The sequence below is a fragment of the Papio anubis genome, chromosome 13 (assembly GCF_008728515.1).
Source record: "Papio anubis isolate 15944 chromosome 13, Panubis1.0, whole genome shotgun sequence".
Taxonomy (NCBI): Eukaryota; Metazoa; Chordata; class Mammalia; order Primates; family Cercopithecidae; genus Papio; species Papio anubis.
Genome location: NC_044988.1, coordinates 60,994,082 through 61,015,161, shown reverse-complemented (window position 1 = coordinate 61,015,161; position 21,080 = coordinate 60,994,082).

Genomic DNA, 21,080 nt, shown 5'->3' with positions numbered 1-21,080 from the left:
GTGATGATTTTCAAGGGGAATATTCCAGCTTTTGCCCATTCAGTGTTATGTTGGCTATGGGTTTGTCATAGACAGCTGTTATTACTTTGAAATATGTTCCGTCAATACCTAGTTTATTGAGAGTTTTTAACATGAAGCGATATTGAATTTTATCAGAAGTCTTTTCTGCATCTATGGAGGTAATCATGTGGTTTTTGTCTTCAGTTCTGTTTATGTGATGAGTCCCATTTATTGATTTGATTATGTTGAACCAACCTTGCATCCCGGGGATAAAGTCTACTTGATCATGATGGGCTAGCTTTTTGATTTGCTTCTGGGTTTGGTTTTCTAGGGTTTTGTTGAGGATTGTTACATCAATGTTCATCAAAGATATTGGTCTAAAGTTTTCTTTTTATTTGTTGTGCTCGGTTTTGGTATCGGTATGATGCTAGCCTCATAGAATGTGGTGGGAGGAGCCCCCTCCTCAATTTTTTGGAATAGTTTTTGTAGGAATGACAGCAGCTCTGCTTTGTACATCTGATAGAATTTGGCTGTGAATCTATCTGATCCTTGGCTTTTTTTGATTGGTAGCCTATTTATTTCTGATTCCCTTTTGGAGCCCATAATTTTTCTCATAACTTCAAGGAATCAATTTCTTCTTGGTTCAGTCTCGGAAGGATGTACGTATCCAGGAATTTATCCATCTCCTCTAGGTTTTCTAGTTTGTGTGCATAGAGGTATTCATAGTAGATTATGGTGGTTAATTATATTTCTGTGGGTTCAGCGGTAACACCCCTTTCATCATTTCTAATTGTGTTTCTGTAGATCTTCTTTCTTTTCTTCTTTATTAGTCTAACTAGTGACTGACCTTATTTTTTTCAAAAAAGCAATTCCTGCATTCATTGATCTTTTGAATGTTTTTTTTGTGTTTTGATTTCCTTCAGTTTAGCTCTGATTTTGGTTATTTCTTGTCTTCTTCTAGCTTTAGGGTTGATTTGTCCTTGCTGCTCTAATTCTTTCAGTTGGGATATTAAGTTGTTAATTTGAGATTTTTGTAACTTTTTGATGTGGGCATTTATTGCTATGAATTTCCCTCTTAACACTGTCTTAGCTGTGTCCCAGAGATTTTGGTATGTTGTATCTTTGTTCTCATTAGTTTCAAAGAGCTTATTGATTTCTACCTTAATTTCATTTACCCAAAAGTCAATCAGGAGCATGTTGTTTAATTTCCATGTAATTGCATGGTTTTAAGTGATTTTCTTAATCTTGGTTTCTGTTTTTATTGTGCTGTTGTCCAGGAGTATGTTTGGTATGATTTTGGTTCTTTTGCATTTGCTGAGGATTGTTTTATGTCCAATTACGTGGTCAGTCTTAGAGTATGTGCCATGTGACGATCAGAAGAATGTATATTCTGTTGGTTTGGGGTGGAGAGTTCTGTAGAAATCTATCAGATCCATTTGGTCCAATGTATAGTTTAGGTCCTGAATATCTTTGTTAATTTTCTGCGTTGATTATCTGTCTAATACTGTCAGTGGAGTGTTGAAGTCTCCACTATTAGTGTGGGAGTCTAAGTCTCTTTGTAGGTCTCTAAGAATTTGCTTTATAAATCTGGGTGCTCCTATGTTGTGTGCATATATATTTAGAATAATTAGGTCTTCTTGTTGAATTGAACCCTTTATTATTATATAATGCCCTTCTTAGTCCTTTTTGATCTTTGTTGGGTTAAATTTTATTTTGTATGAAATTAGGATTGCAACCCTGGTTTTATCTGTTTTCCGTTTGCTTGGTGGATTTTTCTCCATCCCTTTATTTTGAGCCTATGGGTGTCTTTACATGCAAGATGGGTCTCTTGAAGACAGTATACCATTGGGTTTTGCTTTTATATTCAGCTTGCCACTCTGTGCCTTTTAAGTGGGGCATTTAACCCATTTACATTAAAGGTTAGTATTAATATGTGTGGATTTGATCCTGTCATTGTGTTGTTAGCTGGTTATTATGCTGGCTTGTTTGTGTGGTTATAGTGTCACTGGTCTGTGTATTTAAGGGTGTTTTTGTATTATTTGATAGCAGTCTTTCCTTTCTATATTTAGTGCTCCTTTCAAGATCTCTTGTAAGGCAGGTCTGGTGGTAATGAACTCACTCAACATTTGCTTATCCGAAAAGGATCTTAGTTCTCCTCTTCTTAGAAAGCTTAGTTTGACTGGATAGGAAATTCTTGGTTGAAGTTTTTTTTCTTTAAGAATGTTGAATATGGGTTCCAATCTCTTCTGGCTTGTAGGGTTTCAGCTGAGAGGTTCACTGTTAGCCTAATGAGATTTCTTTTGTAGATGACCTGCAAAAGAGATCTAGCTACCTTTAACGTTCTTTCTTTCACTTTGACCTTGGAGAATCTGAAGATTATGTGTCTTGGGGATGATCTTCTTGTGTAGAATCTTGCAGGGGTTCTCTATATTTTCTGAATTTAACTGTTGGCCTATCCAGCAAAGTTGGGGAAGTTTTCATAGATGATATTCTGAAATATATTTTCCAAGTGATTTGCTTTCTCCCTCTCCCTTTCAGAGATGCCAGTGATTCATAGATTTGGCCTCTTTACATAATCCCATACTTCTCAGAGGTTTTGTTCCTTCCTTTTCATTGTTTTTTCTTTATTTTTGTCTCACTGTCTTATTTCAGAGAGCCAGTGTTTAAGTTCCAAGATTCTTTCCTCAGCTTGGTGGATTCTGCTGTTAATACTTGTAATTGCATTGTGAAATTCTTGTATTGCGTTTCTGGCTCTGTTAGAGCTGGTGGGTTCCTTTTTATACTGGCTATTTTGTCCTTCAGATCCTGCATTGTTTTACTGTGATTCTTAGTTTCCTTGTATTGGGTTTTTCCATTCTTCTAAATCTCAATGATCTTTCCTATCCGTATTCTGAATTCTATTTTTGTCATTTCAGCCAGCTCAGCCTGGTTAAGAACTCTTTTTTTTTTTTTTTTTTTTTTTTTTTTTTTTTTAAATTTATTTATTATTATTATACTGTAAGTTGTAGGGTACATGTGCATAACGTGCAGGTTTTTTACATATGTATACTTGTGCCTTGTTGGTGTGCTGCACCCATCAACTCGTCATTTACATCAGGTATAACTCCCAATGCAATCCCTCCCCCCTCCCCCCTCCCCATGATAGGCCCCGGTGTGTGATGTTCCCCTTCCCGAGTCCAAGTGATCTCATTGTTCAGTTCCCACCTATGAGTGAGAACATGCGGTGTTTGGTTTTCTGTTCTTGTGATAGTTTGCTAAGAATGATGGATTCCAGCTGCATCCATGTCCCTACAAAGGACACAAACTCATCCTTTTTTATGGCTGCATAGTATTCCATGGTGTATATGTGCCACATTTTCTTAATCCAATCTGTCACTGATGGACATTTGGGTTGATTCCAAGTCTTTGCTATTGTGAATAGTGCTGCAATAAACATACGTGTGCATGTGTCTTTAGAGCAGCATAATTTATAATCCTTTGGGTATATACCCAGTAATGGGATGGCTGGGTCATATGGTACATCTAGTTCTAGATCCTTGAGGAATCGCCATACTGTTTTCCATAATGGTTGAACTAGTTTACAATCCCACCAACAGTGTAAAAGTGTTCCTATTTCTCCACATCCTCTCCAGCACCTGTTGTTTCCTGACTTTTGAATGATCGCCATTCTAACTGGTGTGAGATGGTATCTCATTGTGGTTTTGATTTGCATTTCTCTGATGGCCAGTGATGATGAGCATTTTTTCATATGTCTGTTGGCTGTATGAATGTCCTCTTTTGAGAAATGTCTGTTCATATCCTTTGCCCACTTTTTGATGGGGTTGTTTGTTTTTTTCTTGTAAATTTGTTGGAGTTCTTTGTAGGTTCTGGATATTAGCCCTTTGTCAGATGAGTAGATTGCAAAAATTTTCTCCCATTCTGTAGGTTGCCTGTTCACTCTGATGGTAGTTTCTTTTGCTGTGCAGAAGCTCTTTAGTTTAATGAGATCCCATTTGTCAATTTTGGCTTTTGCTGCCGTTGCTTTTGGTGTTTTAGACATGAAGTCTTTGCCCATGCCTATGTCCTGAATGGTACTACCTAGGTTTTCCTCTAGGATTTTTATGGTATTAGGTCTAACATTTAAGTCTCTAATCCATCTTGAATTAATTTTCGTATAAGGAGTAAGGAAAGGATCCAGTTTCAGCTTTCTACTTATGGCTAGCCAATTTTCCCAGCACCATTTATTAAATAGGGAATCCTTTCCCCATTTCTTGTTTCTCTCAGGTTTGTCAAAGATCAGATGGCTGTAGATGTGTGGTATTATTTCTGAGGACTCTGTTCTGTTGGAGAACTGGTGCAGTCATTTGAAAGACACATGGCACTCTGTCCATCTGAGTTACTGGAATTCTTGTGTTGGTACTGGAATCCTTGTTCCTTTAACTGCAGTATAGATTGAGTACAGTCAATTGACTTCTTTTCTAGATGTTTTTACAAGGCCAAGGTTTTGTGCATGGTTTTTATTTGAAGCTGACTTCTTGTCTTTGGTTTCACAGTGTTAGTGGGTTATTTTTGGTGTTGAAGCTTTGGGTGTGATCGAGTAAGTGGTGGTTAGGCATATTGGTCAGTTGGTAGATTTGCTCAGTTGTGTGGCTCCCTTTCTTTCCTCACAGTTGCAGCTGGGTTCCCTCTGAATGTTCTGAAAGTGGGCTCTTCTCTCCCTTGAGTGCTGGATGTAAATCATGGCTTGACACTCCTAGGCTCTAGGGTTATCTCAGAGTTTCCGTTCCTCTCCCAAGTTGGAGGCAGCAGAGGAAGAGACCTTAGTAGTGGTTGTGGCCAAGGGTCTTTTTCTTGTTTCCTGGGGGCTCTACCCCAGAGAGATACAGGTTAGCAATTTGTCAGTGCAATCAGCCCATGATGGAGGGTCTGTGCTGTGGCCTCAAGTCAGGAATTCCCTGTCTGGTGACAAGCAGAGTGGGACTCAGGGAAGATATACCTGCCTCCTCTCCTTGGGTCAATTGCAGCTTGTTGGAGGTATGAGTGAGGCACTTAGGTCCCCCAAAGAGCAAATATTTTTATTCTCATTATGGACAGTCCAGAAAAACAGTAATTCATTTTCTGTGAGAATTCTCCAAGGTTCTACAAAAGGTTCTAGGGTCTTCTACAAGGTTCTAGGGTCTTTGCTCCTTCACTAGTCCAAGAGTAGCAATGGCACGTCCACTGCAGAGGTGGTGGCAGAGAAACTTTCAATTACCCCTGTGGGCTCTGCCCAGGGAGTTGCAGAGCTGCTACTGGCTCAATAGCCCCAACAGGGGGTGGCTGGAGGCCCGTGCCTGGAGGACCTGCCGCGTGAGGAGGTACCGGAACAGGCCACTTTTCCGTAGGGGTGCTACAGTATGCCAGGAGTCTGCATCAATCCCTAGTCATCTTGACTTTTCTAGTACCTAGGGGTATCAACAGTGAAGGCTGTGAAATAGCAAAGATGGCAGCCTTCCTCTCCCCTTGGGTGCTCCCTCCCAGGGAGGTTCAGACCTGTTGCTGGCTGGAAGACATCGGTAGCAGGTGGCTGGAGACCCCATTGGAAGGTCCCATCCAGGGAGAAGGAATGGTACTGGGGACCAGCAGGTCTGGCTGTGTTTTCATAGAGCAGCTGTGCTGGGCTAGGGATCTGCTTCAGTCTCCAGATGCCCTGGACTCTCCAAAGCCCAAAGGGTGAGACAGCTAAGTCCCAAACAGCAAAGATGGCGGTCCATCCTCCTGCTGGGAGCTCCATCCCAGGGAGGTATGAAACCTCCATCAGCCAGAAAACACTAGCGGGGGTAGCTGGAGACTCCAGCCTGGAGGTCCTGCCCAGTGAGGAGAAATGGGATCAGGGACCCACTTAGAACAGCAGTCTGGCCATGGAAACATATATTTTCATACAGATATGCATGGCTTATATATAAAAAAGGAGATTTGGGAATTTATTTTTAAAATGTTCTCTCTCATCAGTATCTGGCTTTCAACTCTGTCTTGCTATGAAACTAAACAAGAAGATTTCTTTTCAAGATAGCACCCATCCCTTCCTTCACTAGAGTAAAATGACTCTTGACTTACCTTGAAAGCAGATGGGATACAAGGGAAAGAAAAATAACACCTGAATTACTAAGAAATTACAGAGGAAATAATGGAAGATATTTTCAAAATAGTATTCCCATAAGACTGGTGCAGAACCAGTTATGCCATTGGGAGATACCTTTCATTCATTCATTCATTCGTTGAAGAATATTTATAGAGAGCCAAGATTTGCCAGGCACCAAGGGTAGCAGTAAACTGAACTTTCCCACTTTCACAGTCCAGATAATAGTACTGAGATCATCCACAAGTATATTTATTTGATTTTTGTAGAACCTTGGAGAAGTCTCACAGAAAATGAATTACTGTTTTTCTGGACTGTCCATAATGACAATAAAAATATTTGCTTTTTGGGGGACCACTACATCAAGCCCCGTGCTTAGGGTTGCTACATCCCAATCCTATCTGTATTTTGTATTATCTATTGCAAGTTACCCTAAAATTTATTATATCATAATTTCTATGGCTAATGCATCTGGGAGCAGCTGAGCTGGGTACCATTTGGCCTAAGGTATCTCACAAGGTTGCAGTCAAACTGTCAGTCATCTCAAGACTTGATTGGGGCTGAAAAAACTGCTTCCAATCTCACTCACATAGTTATAGGCAGGCCTCAGAAGGTCTGCTTCCAAGCTTACTCACATGCGCTTATCCATGGGGCTACTTTGTGACATGGCAGATGGTTTTCCCCAAATAGGCAAACTAAAGGAGAGTGAAAAAGAGTGCCAAAGGTAGAAGCCACAGTCTTTATAACCTGATCTCACAATCGACATCCTGTCACTTCTGCTGTATTCTGTTTGTTAGAAGTAAGTGCGTACATCCAGCCCAAACTCTACGGGAGGAGTTACCCAATGATATGAATACCAGGAAATAGGGATTATTGGGTGTCATTGTAAAGAATGTCTAGCATGACATTTCACTTGCCATAAATGCCTTTGGCTTACAGTTCACAGTATAGATTTCTATGATTTCCCCCCAGTTCTTTGGCATAAATGGTTGTAAGCGTTTGATGAATTGTTTCACATATTATGGTTCAATATCAAATGTGTTTAGCAAACTTACCATGACGATGATGGTTTGCAGGGCCTATAAAGTGGAGGGTTTCTTTTAAGGTGGCATCTTGTAATCACTTGCTCTCTGTTTGCTATTGAGAGAGCATATTGTGATACAATCATGGAATCACAAATGAGTGGTTAATGAGATGACTTAGACATTTAGGAGGCTTTCACCTTGGTCATTCATGCCCTACCATTTAAGCTGTTCTAACCACTAAAGCAATTGAGCTCATCAGATCACAGGATTAAGGGTCAAAAAATATAGATTTGAACCACGGCCCTACCTCTAACTAGCTCTTCACATGGATCAAGTTTCTTTATCTCCCAGAAGTTTTGTTTATTTTTATTTTTTGTAAAATAAAAGATTGGATTAAATGGTCTCTAAAGGCCCTTCCCTTTCTAACATTTCATGCTTCTTGAGTCACAGGTAAATGGACTTGTTTCAGTCTTGCTCTGGTTGTGTAGCTTGTTGGTACTGGATAGACTCTTATCACCTGACAATTTTCTAGAGGAACAGAGGCCCTGGAAACAAACGAGACACATTTCCACCAGTTTTACATGTGAAAGCATTTAACATTTATTGAAATCTTACGATGTGCCAGGCACTATGCTAAGCACTTTATAGGCATTCTCATTTGATCCTAGTAACAATCCTATGAAGCAGGTATCTTTCTAGCCTTTGTTTATGGAAGACGAAACTGAGGCTTAGAAAGAAAGGTAATTTGTAAAAATCACAAGCTAGTAATGAACAGGGCCAAAATTCTAATGACTGGTCTCTTTGGCTCAAAGCCAGGCTCTTGACCTCTAAGTTATCTATTTTATGCTCCAGTTCCTTGGATGGGACTTGACCAGTCAAAAATCCAGGACCCTGAGCAATGGAACTTATCAAAGTATTCTGGCCATTGTGATATCTTAGAAATCTTAAGCAGCCCATGAGAATGAACAATATTATTTCCACAATAAACGGATGATGTAAAGGTATGACCTAAAGGAAGGCAGGTCCTATGAGCACATACCATTTTCTGACATGACCCCCAAATGTGTGTTGCTGAACAGAGATAACCAATAAGCCTTGTGCTGCCGCTGCTTTTTAAAAAAATTCTTTCTACTATCTTTAAAAAAAATTCCTCATGAATGTACATTTTTTGTTTGAAATTTGTTTGAAAACATCTCCTGTGTTTTTCGTGAGTAAGAGAGTTACAAAATGGTAATGCCACTCAGCCCCTCCAGCCCTCCTGGATGTATAGCCATCGTTTCTTCTTGCCAGAAGACAGAAGTAGGCAGGACTTTGAGGCTGGTTTTCCTTTTTCTCCTTTAGGCTTTTAGTCACACAACTAGAGCTTAGAATTAAATTGGAGCCATGGCACACGGTAACATAGTCTACAAGACTCCACTGGGAGCCCCCTGGCAAGGGATGCATCTGGCTTCTGGTTCCTTAGTTTGCAGTGTCACTGCTACACAAGCTGGTTCCTGCTATGGGTTGTCAAGAGAGGACATCCACCACTTTTCAGTGGCTCTTGTTCCTAAGTGGCTGTTTTAGGAGGGAGTCCTGTGAAGATGGAAGAAATGTTATTTTATATAGCCATTTATTTGGCTGTTGGTAAAAGGGAAATTTCCCACCAACATGAAGAAGCCATTCCAAAGATTTTATTAAATGGGAATGGCTGCATTAGAATGATCAAAACTGTAAAGTAACAAGATATAACCACTAAAATGTATGGAGAATTTTACAGGAGCTTTGCACATCATCTAAGTAAATTCTTTCACCAATCTTGGGTGATAGGTATTATTATTATTTCTAGCATGCAGATGATATGTACAGAGTTTATGAGACTTACCCAAAGTCACAATTCCAAAACTGGGAGAGCTGAACAAGAACTTGGGTATTTCAGAGTCTAAAGCCAGTGTTCTGGGTCACTATGTGAACTACCTGCAAATAAGTAAGGATCTTCTTTTATTTGAATCCCAGAAACTTGCAACTGCCCCTCATCAGGGAGAGGCATTTAAAATGTGCACTTCCTAAATTTGTAACACAGACAAAATTTAAGGTTGAATAGTTACTTAAAGGATAAGCATTTGCAAAGCACTTCAAAATTATCCATTTTAACTTGATATAAAATATGAAATTATAAAACATCAGAATGAGGAAGGATCTCGAGAGTAATGCATCCTTCATGTACTCTTCCATTCTTTTCCCATGCCACTTGTCATTCTCACCAGTTCATTTAAATAATCTTTCTCTTGGCAGCACACTTAGTTTATAAAGCTCTATGCCTTAAAGACATTCCACAACTTGGGCATCTTCCTCATTCAGTTTCTACTTCTCTCAATATTAGACCCAAATGGGGTGAATTGTTTATAGAAGAAGAAGCAACTGAGACACACTGGGTCCTGTTGTGGGAGGTGAGGAGGGATAGCTTTAGGAGATATACCTAATGTAAATGATGAGTTAATGGGTGCAGCACACCAACATGGTACATGTATACATACGTAACAAACCTGCACGTTGTGCACATGTACCCTAGAACTTAAAGTATAATAAAAAAAAAAAAAAAAGAAAAGTAATTTGTCAAGATTACAAGCTAATTGTGAGCAGGGCCAAAAAAAATTTTTTTTTTTTCAGACCGATTCTCACTCTTGTTGCCCATGCTGGAATGCAATGGTGTGATCTCGGCTCACTGCGGCCTCTGCCTCCCGGATTTAAGCTATTCTCCTGCCTCAGCCTCCCAAGTAGCTGGGATTACAGGCGCCCACCACCACACCCAGCTAATTTTTGTATTTTTGGTAGAGACGGGGTTTCACCATGTTGGCCAGGCTGATCTTGAACTCCTGACCTCATGATCCATCGGTCCTAGCCTCCCAAAGTGCTGGGATTACAGGTGTGAGCCACCACACCTGGCCAGAGCAGGGCCAAAATTTTAATGGTTGATCTGTCTGGCTCAAAGCCAGGCTCTTCACCTCTAAGTTATTTATTTCGTGCACCAGCAGCTACTATTGAATCTCTACATGTTTTATTAGGAAGCAAAATGTACGCAGCAGAAACAATATGTTAAATCTCTATGTTTACTTTCCTCTGGAGAACTTGTTCATTTAATAATACTACTTACCTATTTGTTTTTTCTTTCAACATATTTGAATAGAGCTGTACTGTCTAATAAAGTAACCACTGATTAAATGAGGCTATTGAGCACTTGAAACTGCTAGTTCCAATTAAGAGGTGCTGTAAGTGTACCTCTTATAGCCAGATTTTGAAGACTTAGTATGAAAATGTAACATCTCATTAATAATTTTTTATATTGATTACATGTTGAAATAATATTTTGGATAGATAGGGTTAATGTGCATTATTGCTGGGCACGGTGGCTCACGCCTGTAATCCCAGCACTTTGGGAGGCTAAGGTGGGTGGATCACCTGAGGTCGGGAGTTCAAGACCAGCCTGACCAACACGGAGAAACCCCATCTCTACTAAAAATACAAACTTAGCCAGGCATGGTGGCACATGCCTGTAATCCTAGCTACTAGGGAGGCTGAGGCAGGAGAATTGCTTGAATCCGGGAAGTGGAGGTTGCGGTGAGCCGAGATCACACCATTGCACTCCAGCCTGGGCAAAGAGAGTGAAACTCCCTCTCAAAAAAAAAAAAAAAAAGTGTATTATTGAAATTAATTTACCTAATGTTTTTAAGGTAGCTACTAGAAACTTTAAAATGACATGTGCCTCATACTACATTTCTATTAAACAGTGCTAGACAAGACCATAGGTTAAATAATAAAGGAGATATAACTAGAAAAAGCTAATTAAATCTCAATCTTGGAAGGTCTTGAAAGAGGATTTGTGAATCCCTGAGTGTGCCAAATATTGCTCACAGAATACAGAAAAACACAATATCTTCACTTGAGTTTCATGACTTTGATACTGCATGGTAAGTGTAACTTTCACACACCAATATCCACAACTGCTCGAGTCAGACACCTTTTGCAGTTCTGTACTGGCTGTGTTTTATGAAGTAGTTCCGTAGTTTAAAAGAAAAAAAAAAGCTACCAAGAATGGAGGTCAGAAAAGAAGAGGGCATGGTCCTGAAAGGGAATTAGAAGACAATTGTTTAATTTCCATATGAGAGTGATGAAAAGGAAGGCACCAAGCCATTAACTCAGGGTACATTGTCTGGCAGGCTTTTGGCAGGAGATGTAACATCTACTTAAGTGGGTCATAGACTGATTGTTAATTTCTATTTATGGGGTTTGTTTCATTTTCTGGTGTCTCAGTTAGCTCCAACTATTTATGCTTTAAATAGTTGTGAAGGCATCCACAGAGGTAGTCAGAGTCTCTCGAGTGGTCATCATTAACTTCCTTTGTCAGTAACTCTCCACCTTCCAATGAGTCTTCAGCAGAATCAGAGCTACTCTCCTGGAATCCAATCAGTAAGCTGTTATCAGAATTCTCCAGCCACTCCTGGATACCATTGCCAACAAGCTGGAAAGAACTGTGTAGGAGGAAATGACAGACTTGCTGAGTCAGGCAACTTCTTCAACCCAAGGTTGGCTGGAAATGAGCGTGACTGCATCCATGGGAACACAGGAGGTACAGTCAGCCCAGACCCAGCTCCATCTGATTTGCCAGCTAAGGAAGAGAACTGTCCAGGGAAGGGAATGTTCCAACTCCATGCAGAGAGGGGCTGGCACAGCTGTGAACTCTGTGCAGGCAGCAGGTGTGGTCACTAGCCCTCTGAATTATGGGGTTCCTTTGGTGTGGTTAGGATGTGGATGAAAGAGTGAATAAAAGCTGAAGACTATTGCCAGGCATGGTGGCTCACACTTGTAATCCCAGTACTTTGGGAGACCGAGGCAGGAGGATTGCCTGAGCTCAGGAGTTCGAGACCAGCCTGGGCAACATGTTGAAACCCTGTCTCTACTAAAATACAAAAAAAAAAAAAAAAATTAGCCAGGTGTGGTGCTGGGCACCTGTAGTCCCAGCTACTTGGGAGGCTGAGCCAGGAGAATTGCTTGAACCCGGGAGACGGAAGTTGCAGTGAGCCTAGATTGAGCCACTGCACTCCAGTCCAGCCTGGGCAATAGAGCAAGACTCCATCTCCAAAAACAAACCAACCAAACAAACAAACCAAAAAACCCGAGGACTGTTAAAGCCTATGCTACCCACAAGCTTTGGATTTAGATCTAGACTAGATGAGAGTAGGTGGTCCAATTTCAATAGCCTCCAAAATGACTGTAAGTTTGAAGTTTAGTACGAAATTTGGAGTCAAAACAAGTGAAGTTGATTCACTTCTACCAGTTAACAGCTATGTGATCTTGGCCAAATCACTTAGTCCTTCTGAGATTCAATTTCCATCTATAAAATGGGCATATACTACCTCCTCTCTGGAATTTAACTAAATAAAGGTTTGTCAGGTTTAACTAAAAGACGTATGTAAAAATACCTGTCGTCCAGTACAGGGCATGCAATGAATCTTCTCTCCTTTTCCCCTTCATGGGTTTTATTGTTAAACTCTTAATATAAATAAATATATTTCCTATAAAACCAAATCCTAACCTTTGGTAATGATAATGCTTACCCTAGCTTATCTTTTTTTAACTACTTTATTTTGGAGATCATTGAACAATGACGATGATAACGATGGTGATGATGAATACTTTTCTTTCACTCAGCACCTACTCAATGCTTGGCCCTGTAAAATCGTAATGATCCCATGAAGCAAGTATTATTTTGCTTCATGGGAAATTAACCGAAAATGGATTAAAGACTTAAATGTAAAACCCAAAACTGTAAAAACACTAGAAGACAACCTAGGCACTACCATCCTGGACATAGGAATTGGCAAAGATTTCATGACAAAGACACCAAAAGCAATTGCAACAAAAGTAAAAATTGACAAATGGAATCTAATTAAGAGCTTCTGCACAGCAAGAGAAACTATCTACAGAATAAACAGACAATCTACAGAATGGGAGAAAATACCTGCAAACTATGCATGTGACAAAAGTCTACTATCCATCATCTGTAAGAAACTTAAACAAATTTACAAGAGAAAAACAACCCCATTAAAAAGTGGGCAAAAGACATGAACAGACACTTTTCAAAAGAAGACATACATGCAGCCAGCAAGCATATGAGAAAAGCTCAATATCACCATTCTTTAGAGAAATGCTCATTAAAACCACAATGAAATACTATCTCACACCAGTCAGAATGGCTATAATAAAAAGTCAAAAAATAACATGCTGGCAAGGTTGCAGAGAAAAGGGAACACTTATACACTGTTGGTCGGAGTTTAAATTGTGGAAAGCAGTATGGCGATTCCTCAAAGAGCTAAAAGCGGAACTACCGTTCGACCTAGCTATCCCATTACTGGGTATGTACCCAAAGAAATATAAATTGTTCTACTATAAAGACACATGCACATGAATGTTCATTGCTGCGATATTCACAATAACAAAGACATGGAAGCAACCTAAATGCCCATCAGTGACAGACTGGTTAAAGAAAATGAGGTACATATACACCATGAAATACTATGCTGCCATAGAAAAGAACAAGATCATGTTTGTTTTTTTTGGCAGGAACATGGATGGAACTGGAGGCTATTACCCTTAGCAAACTAACGCAGCAACAGAAAACCAAATACTGCATGTTCTCACTTAGAAGTGATAGCTAAACGATGAGAATTTATGAACATAAAGAAGGTAACAACAGACACTGTACACTGTAGTTTACTTGAGAGTGATGGGTGGGAGGAGGGAGAGGAGCAGAAAAAATAACTATTGGGTACTAGCTTAATACATGGGTGATGAAATAATTTGTACAACAAACCCCTGTGACACATGTTTACCAGTATAACAAACCTTCACATGTACCCCCAAACCTAAAATAAAAGTTATAAAAAAGAAAAACCAACGAAGTTCTCCTTCCCCATGACTCTCATTCCCACTGTCATTCCTTCCTCAAAACAAGAAATGGCGATTTAATGTTTATATTTTTTCTATGTTCATATGAATGCACTCAAATAAAAATATTCACACCATAAAATGCTTTTTCTTATTTAAAAAAATAAAAATGAAACAATTTATCATTTTAACTATCTTAATTTAAATAGTTTAAACATATTTAATGTCACATTAAAATTTTTAAATTGAACGACAATCAGGAAATCATTTTGATAAAAGAAAATTGAATTTCCCATTCTGTATGATAATTAAAAAATAAATGTTTTCTGTGGAGAAAATAAATTATGTTTAAAACAAAGACTGAAAGAACTAATTGGAGACATATATATACACATATATATATAATTTAGAAATAATTAAAATACTTAGGGTTTTATTGATGTGTTATTATTTGGGAAAATGTTTCAGAATTTGTAGACATGCAAGCTTGTTTGTATTCTTTGAAGATTCCAAATATTTCTTTTGTTTTGTATGAGAGCTCAAAAGTTACCTAATACCCACCTGCTACCATATCATCATATATGAAAATATTTGATGAAATATGAAAAAATGAAAAATAAAAAATAATCTAGAAGTCAAAGTGTACAAAGCTATTTCTGAGACTAAAGAAATAATACTGCAAATAAAGTGACAAACTGTTGAGCATTTTTCATGGCAGGAGTGGGGAGATACTTCTGTCTGCCAGGTTGATACCAAAGAAGGCTATCATTTGCCGTTGCCTAAAGCGTCCCATTAGAATTCTTTTTCTTAGATTTTACTCAAAAGAACAAATGTCATTTTAATGCCAATGTTTTCAAATGCTGTTTATTCCTTAGATTTACTTTTCTAAAATTTGGCCTCACTATTGCTTAATCCATGGCTTTACTTACACTTTCAGCAACTGTTCATTGGCCACGCTTCTTTTCTTTTCTTTATTTTTATTGTTATGATTATTTTTTGAGATGGAGTCTCGCACTGTTGCCCAGGCTGGAGTGCAGTGGTGTGATCTCAGCTCACTGAAAGCTCTGCCTCATGGGTTCACGCCATTCTCCTGCCTCAGCCTCCTGAGTAGCTTGGACTACAGGTGCCCACCACCATGCCCAGGTAATTTTTTTGTATTTTTAGTAGAGACAGGGTTTCACTGTAGCCAGGATGGTCTCAATCTCCTGACCTCGTGATCCGCCGCCTCGGCCTCCCAAAGTGCTGGGATTACAGGTGTGAGCTACTGCACCCAGCCAGACCATGCTTTATTTTTTTAATCACTTTCTTCACTTGGCTTGAAGCATCACTTTCTCTTGGTTCTCCTTCTATGCCACTGGCTGTTCAGGTCCTTCTTACTTACTGATTGCTGAATATTAGAACACTGCAGAGTTTAGCCCTAAAATCTTTTGATTTCTTTGTCTTTACTTACTCCTTAGGTAACACCATTCACAGTCCCTAAGCTTTGAAAGCATTTATACACCAATGAGTCTCAAACTTATAGTTCTAACCCTGACCTCTTTCCTAACTTGTAGACTTGTACTCAGCCTCTGCTGAAATCTCCACTTGAAATCTATCTAATAGGGAATCTCAAAATTAACCTATCCAAAATCAAACTCCTGACTCTCCAATGACATCCCCCATCTCTCTGCTGTCGTCTTCTCCTTATACAGTCTTCTACATCTCAGGAAATGGTTTCTCTGTCCTTCTAGTTGCCCAGGCTAAAACCTTATCTCCTTTCTCTGACACCACATATCCAATTCATCAGTAAATCCTGTTGACTTTATCTTCAAAATACTATGTATTAAAAATCTGAACACTTTCACCACCTCTATTGCTACTATCTTGGTCCATGCTTCCATCATATCTCACTCTCTCACTGGAATCATTTTAATAACTTCCCAGCTGGACCCACTTCTTCCTTTACCTCAATACAGTCAGTTTTCAACATAGAGGCCAGAGTTACCTATTCAAATGCAGGTAAGATCTCAAGTCATTCTTTTGCTCAAAACTTATAATGGCTCCTTCTTTCACTCACAGTAAAATTCTGAAACAGTAATGACCTACAAGGCCCTATATAATTTTGCCCTCAGCTACCCCCTCACATCATTTTAATTTTTTAAATTATTTTTTATTATTTTTTAGTTCAAGGGTACATGTGCACAACGTGCAGGTTTGCTACATATGCATATATGTGCCACATTGGTGTGCTGCACCCATTAACTCATCATTTACATTAGGTGTATCTCCTAATGCTATCCCTCCCCCCTCCCCCCACCCCATGATAGGCCCTGATGTGTGATGTTCCCCTTCCTGTATCCAGGTGTTCTCATTGTTCAGTTGCCACCTATGAGTGAGAACATGCGGTGTTTGGTTTTCTGTCCTTGCAATAGTTTGCCGAGAATGATGGTTTCCAGCTGCATCCATGTTCCTACAAAAGACATGAACTCATCCTTTTTTATGGCTGCATAGTATTCCATGGTGTATATGTGCCACATTTTCTTAATCCAGTCTATCATTGATGGACATTTGGGTTGGTTCCAAGTCTTTGCTATTGTGAAAAGTGCCGCAATAAACATATGTGCGCATGTGTCTTTATAGCGGCATGATTTATAATCCTTTGGGTATATACCCAGTAATGGGATGGCTGGGTCAAATGGTATTTCTAGTTCAAGATCCTTGAGGAATCGCCACACTGTCTTCCACAATGGTTGAACTAGTTTACAGTCCCACCAACAGTGTAAAAGTGTTCCTATTTCTCCACATCCTCTCCCCCTTGCACATACTCTGACTCCAAAGTTACATAGAACAATTACCTCTCTCATTTTTCATAGCTATTCACTCAAATGTCATTATTTCAGAAGGATCTTCCCTGACAACTTTTTCCCTCACCCCTGGCATTCCTATCTCCCTTATTCTGCCTTAGTTTTCTCAATAGCACCTATCACCACCTGACATATGTATTTACTTGTTTGTTTATTTTTGGTCTCCCCCATTATGATATTAGCCCATATTCCAGATTCCAGGGTTAGCAGAGCAGATGATTTCAATCAAATCTCCCACTTGAAGACAATTTTAAAAATGGAGCAAAACACACACACACAGACACACACATTCTTACAAACATTAGAATCTAACAAGATAGTGAGGAATTAAAATAAGAAAACAATTAGAGAGAGCTCAAAGAGGTGAAACAGCATCTCTTTGGAAAGGAGGATTTGCTGATAGTTAAAAGGAAGCTGAGGCAGAGCTTCACTGAGATCTTGGGAAATTACCCACTGTATATCCTGGAACCACAAGGGCTGCGATTTTGGTTTTGAGGCTTTTTTGGCAATGGACTGGAAGCAGCAGACACAGAGCTAAGCTTTTGATTACTCAGATGCATGCAGGTTTAGGAACTAGCATTCATGTCCCTCAAAGACAGAGGCCCTAATATAGTATCTTTTGCTCTGGCTTGAGACAAAGACTGCAACCTGGAAGCATGGGGTATGGATTTTACTCTAGCCTACCAAACCCTCAAATGTTGGTTCTAGACTGCTAATATCCTCAGGTTTTTTAAAGTTGAAAAAAAGTTAAATCCTTTCTGAAGGAAAATAACATCATCCTGGGTCTCAAACTATCAATAAATATAATTTTAATTTTTTCAACAAGCTGTGAAAGCCTATAATGCAAAATGAGACTCAAGACAAATCAAGGAACTAAGGAAAGAACTAAGGAAAAGAGTGAACAACAAAAACAGAGCTGCAAGAGTCCAAATACCAGAATTATCAGACAGATGTTGTAAAACAACTCATGGATATAAATGCTTTGTTTAAAAATATCAGTGCAGTCATAGAAACCGTAAGAGGTGACACTGTAAAACTAAAAATGAACCAACTAGAAATTGTAAAATTGAAAAACACAATAGGTAAAATGAAGAACTGAATGGATGGGTTTAACAGAAGATTACATACAATTGAAGAAAAAAATTGTGAACTGGAAGCTGGGTCAGAGAAAAATATAAAAATGAAACCTAAAGAAAATTTTTAAAAGGGAAAATACAGAATATTGACTAAGAAACATAGAGGACAAAGTAAGGTCTAACATTCACATAATTGGAGTATAAAAAAGAAAAAGAGATAAAATGGAGCAGGGACAATATTTTAAAAGATGATGTCAAAGAATTTCAGAGAACTAATGAAAGACATTCAATTTTACTATTTAATAAGCCTAAAGGGTCAAATGAAGCTAAAAAGAACAAAAAGCGAAATTTGCCTCCAGGCCAGGCACAGTGGCTCATGCCTGTAATCCTGGTACTTTGGGAGGCCAAGGTGGACAGAGCACTTGAGGTCAGGAGTTGGAGACACCAGCCTGGCATGGTGGCGCATGCCTGTGGTCCCAGCTACTAGGGAGGCTGAGGCAGGAGAATTGCTTGAACCCCATGAGTGGAGGTTGTAGTAAGCCAAGATCATACCACTGCACTCCAGCCTGGCCGACAGAGTGAGACTCTGTCTAAAAAAAAAAAAGGAAATCTGCCTCCAGAAACATATAGTGAAACTGTAGAAAATGAAATGCAAGGAGAAAATCTTAAATATAACAAAACCAACCAAAAAGCACCAATCTGATCAACAACTGATGTGGAAAGCCAGTACAAGTGAAAACCAGAGGTCAATGGAAAGTTAACTTCAGGATATTGAAAGAAATAAAAAACTACCAACATAGACTTCTTTGTCCAGAGAACACATATTTTAATAAGAAAGGTAAAATATACAGAGATGTGAAAAAATAAGTGATGAACTGGCAAAATATTTTCAATTTATATTACAGAAAGGGTAAATATCCCTAACATATTAAAATTTTCTTTAAAAAGAGGAGAAAAGACTAACAACCTTAGAAAAATGCACAAGAGATATGAACAAGTACACAGTAAAAATAAATGCAAATGCCCCTTGGTTGAAGATACTCCATGTCATCCATGATAAGATAAATGCAAATTAAAACTACAGCGAGATACTGTCTTATACCTATGAGATCAGCAAAAATTTAAAAATTTGACAACATGCTGTGTTGTTGAGGCTTTGGGAAACTGCCCCTCTCATTCATTGCTGTTAGGAATGAAAAATGGTTCAACAACTAAGGAACAGAGTTTGGCAAATACGAATGAAATAATATCTGCATTTACACTTTGACCCACTAATCCCTCTTGCAAGAATCTATCCCAAAGATGCGCCGACAAAAAAAAACAAAACAAAAAAAACAAAAACACACACACACACACACACACACACAAAACAGAAAAAACAAAAGGATGCATACATAAGACTTTTCACTGCAGCACTGTGTGAAATAGCAAAGCCTGGAAACAACTCAAATACCTGTCAATGGGTGGCTGGTATACTCACCCAAGTGATAATTCTACAGTTATCAAAAAGAATAAGGAATCTCTTTATAAACTACTATGGAGTAATCTCCAAGATATATTTTTAAGCAAGAAAAGCAAGGTGGAAAATTATATACTATTGGTTATCTAAAAGGAAGAGATATAAACATGCATACACAATTGATAGTATTTAAAAATAGAATGATAAATAATAAAACTTTAAATATGATTACTCATAGAGGATTACATAAACAACCACCCAAGATAATCTGCAATCAAATTGTGAAAACCATTAAGACAGTTGACTAGACTAGGGTTACTAGATGTAAGACAATTATAATTAAAAAGCAATTGAATTCCTACATTAACAAGAAATTAAGAACATATATACACAACTACATACACACATTTTAAATTAACATTTAATAGCCACATAACACTCAAACATTTAGGAATAAATCAACAAAAGATGTATAAGATCTTTAAGCAGAAAAAGTATTAAATTTTATTGAAAAATATTTAAAGAAAGCTTAAATAAATAAAGAGCTACTACGTTCATTATGTTCATGGATAAGAAAACTCATGTAACAAAAATATCAGGTCTCACCAAATTAACTTATGGATGTAGTACAATTATAAACTCCTCAAATTTTTAAAGTGGGAATTAACAAGGTGATTCTAAAATTTATATGCAAGGGCAAAAGATAAAAAAAATCTTAGTTTCAGAAAAAAATCAAGGCTGGGACAGGGCTCATTTTTGTCAACTGTCTAGATTTATTATAAAGCTATAGAAATTGAGCTATAGACATTAAGTGTAGTGAGTCTCCAGGATAAACAAATAGACCAATGGAACAGAACAGAAATTCAGACAGATATTAATAATATATTTTTCTATGGCAATCTGATATATGACAAAGATCCATCACAGATTAATGGATATCTATGGTGCTGTAACAATTGATTATCAGAGAAAGACAGACACACACACACACATACACGCACAAACTAGATTTACATCAAACACATAAATTACAGATAAAGAACTAAACAAAAAAATAAGTGAAACATTAAAACTTTTAGAATGTAAGAAAGTATCTTTATGACTTTTCGTAGGAAAAGCTTTCTTAGGAAAAAAAAAAAAAGCATAGACCGGGTGTGGTGGCTCACACCTGCAATCCCAGCACATTGGGAGGCCGAGGTGGGCAGATCACCTGAAGTCAGGAGTTTGAGACCAGCCTGGCAACATGGCAAAACCCCGTCTCTACTAAAAATACAAAAAATAGCCAGGCATGGTGGCATGTGCCTGTAGTCCCAGCTACTTGGGGAGGCTAAGGCAAGAGAATCACTTGAACCTGGAGGCAGAGGTTGCAGTGAGCCGAGATCGCACCACTGCACTCCAGCCTGGGCGACAGAGCAAGCATCTGTCTCAAAAAAAAAAAAAAAAAGAAAAGAAAAGAAAAGAAAGAAAAACATAAAGGAAAATTTTGATAAGACAAGATTGAAATTTTAAAATATATATTAATCAAAGACACCATTAAAATAGATTAAAAGACATATCACAGATTGGGAAAGTTATTTGCAAGCAAATCCGTAATATATGAAGAACTCTTATACATCAATGAAAAGACAGACAACCTAAAAACACTATAAAAATTAGATA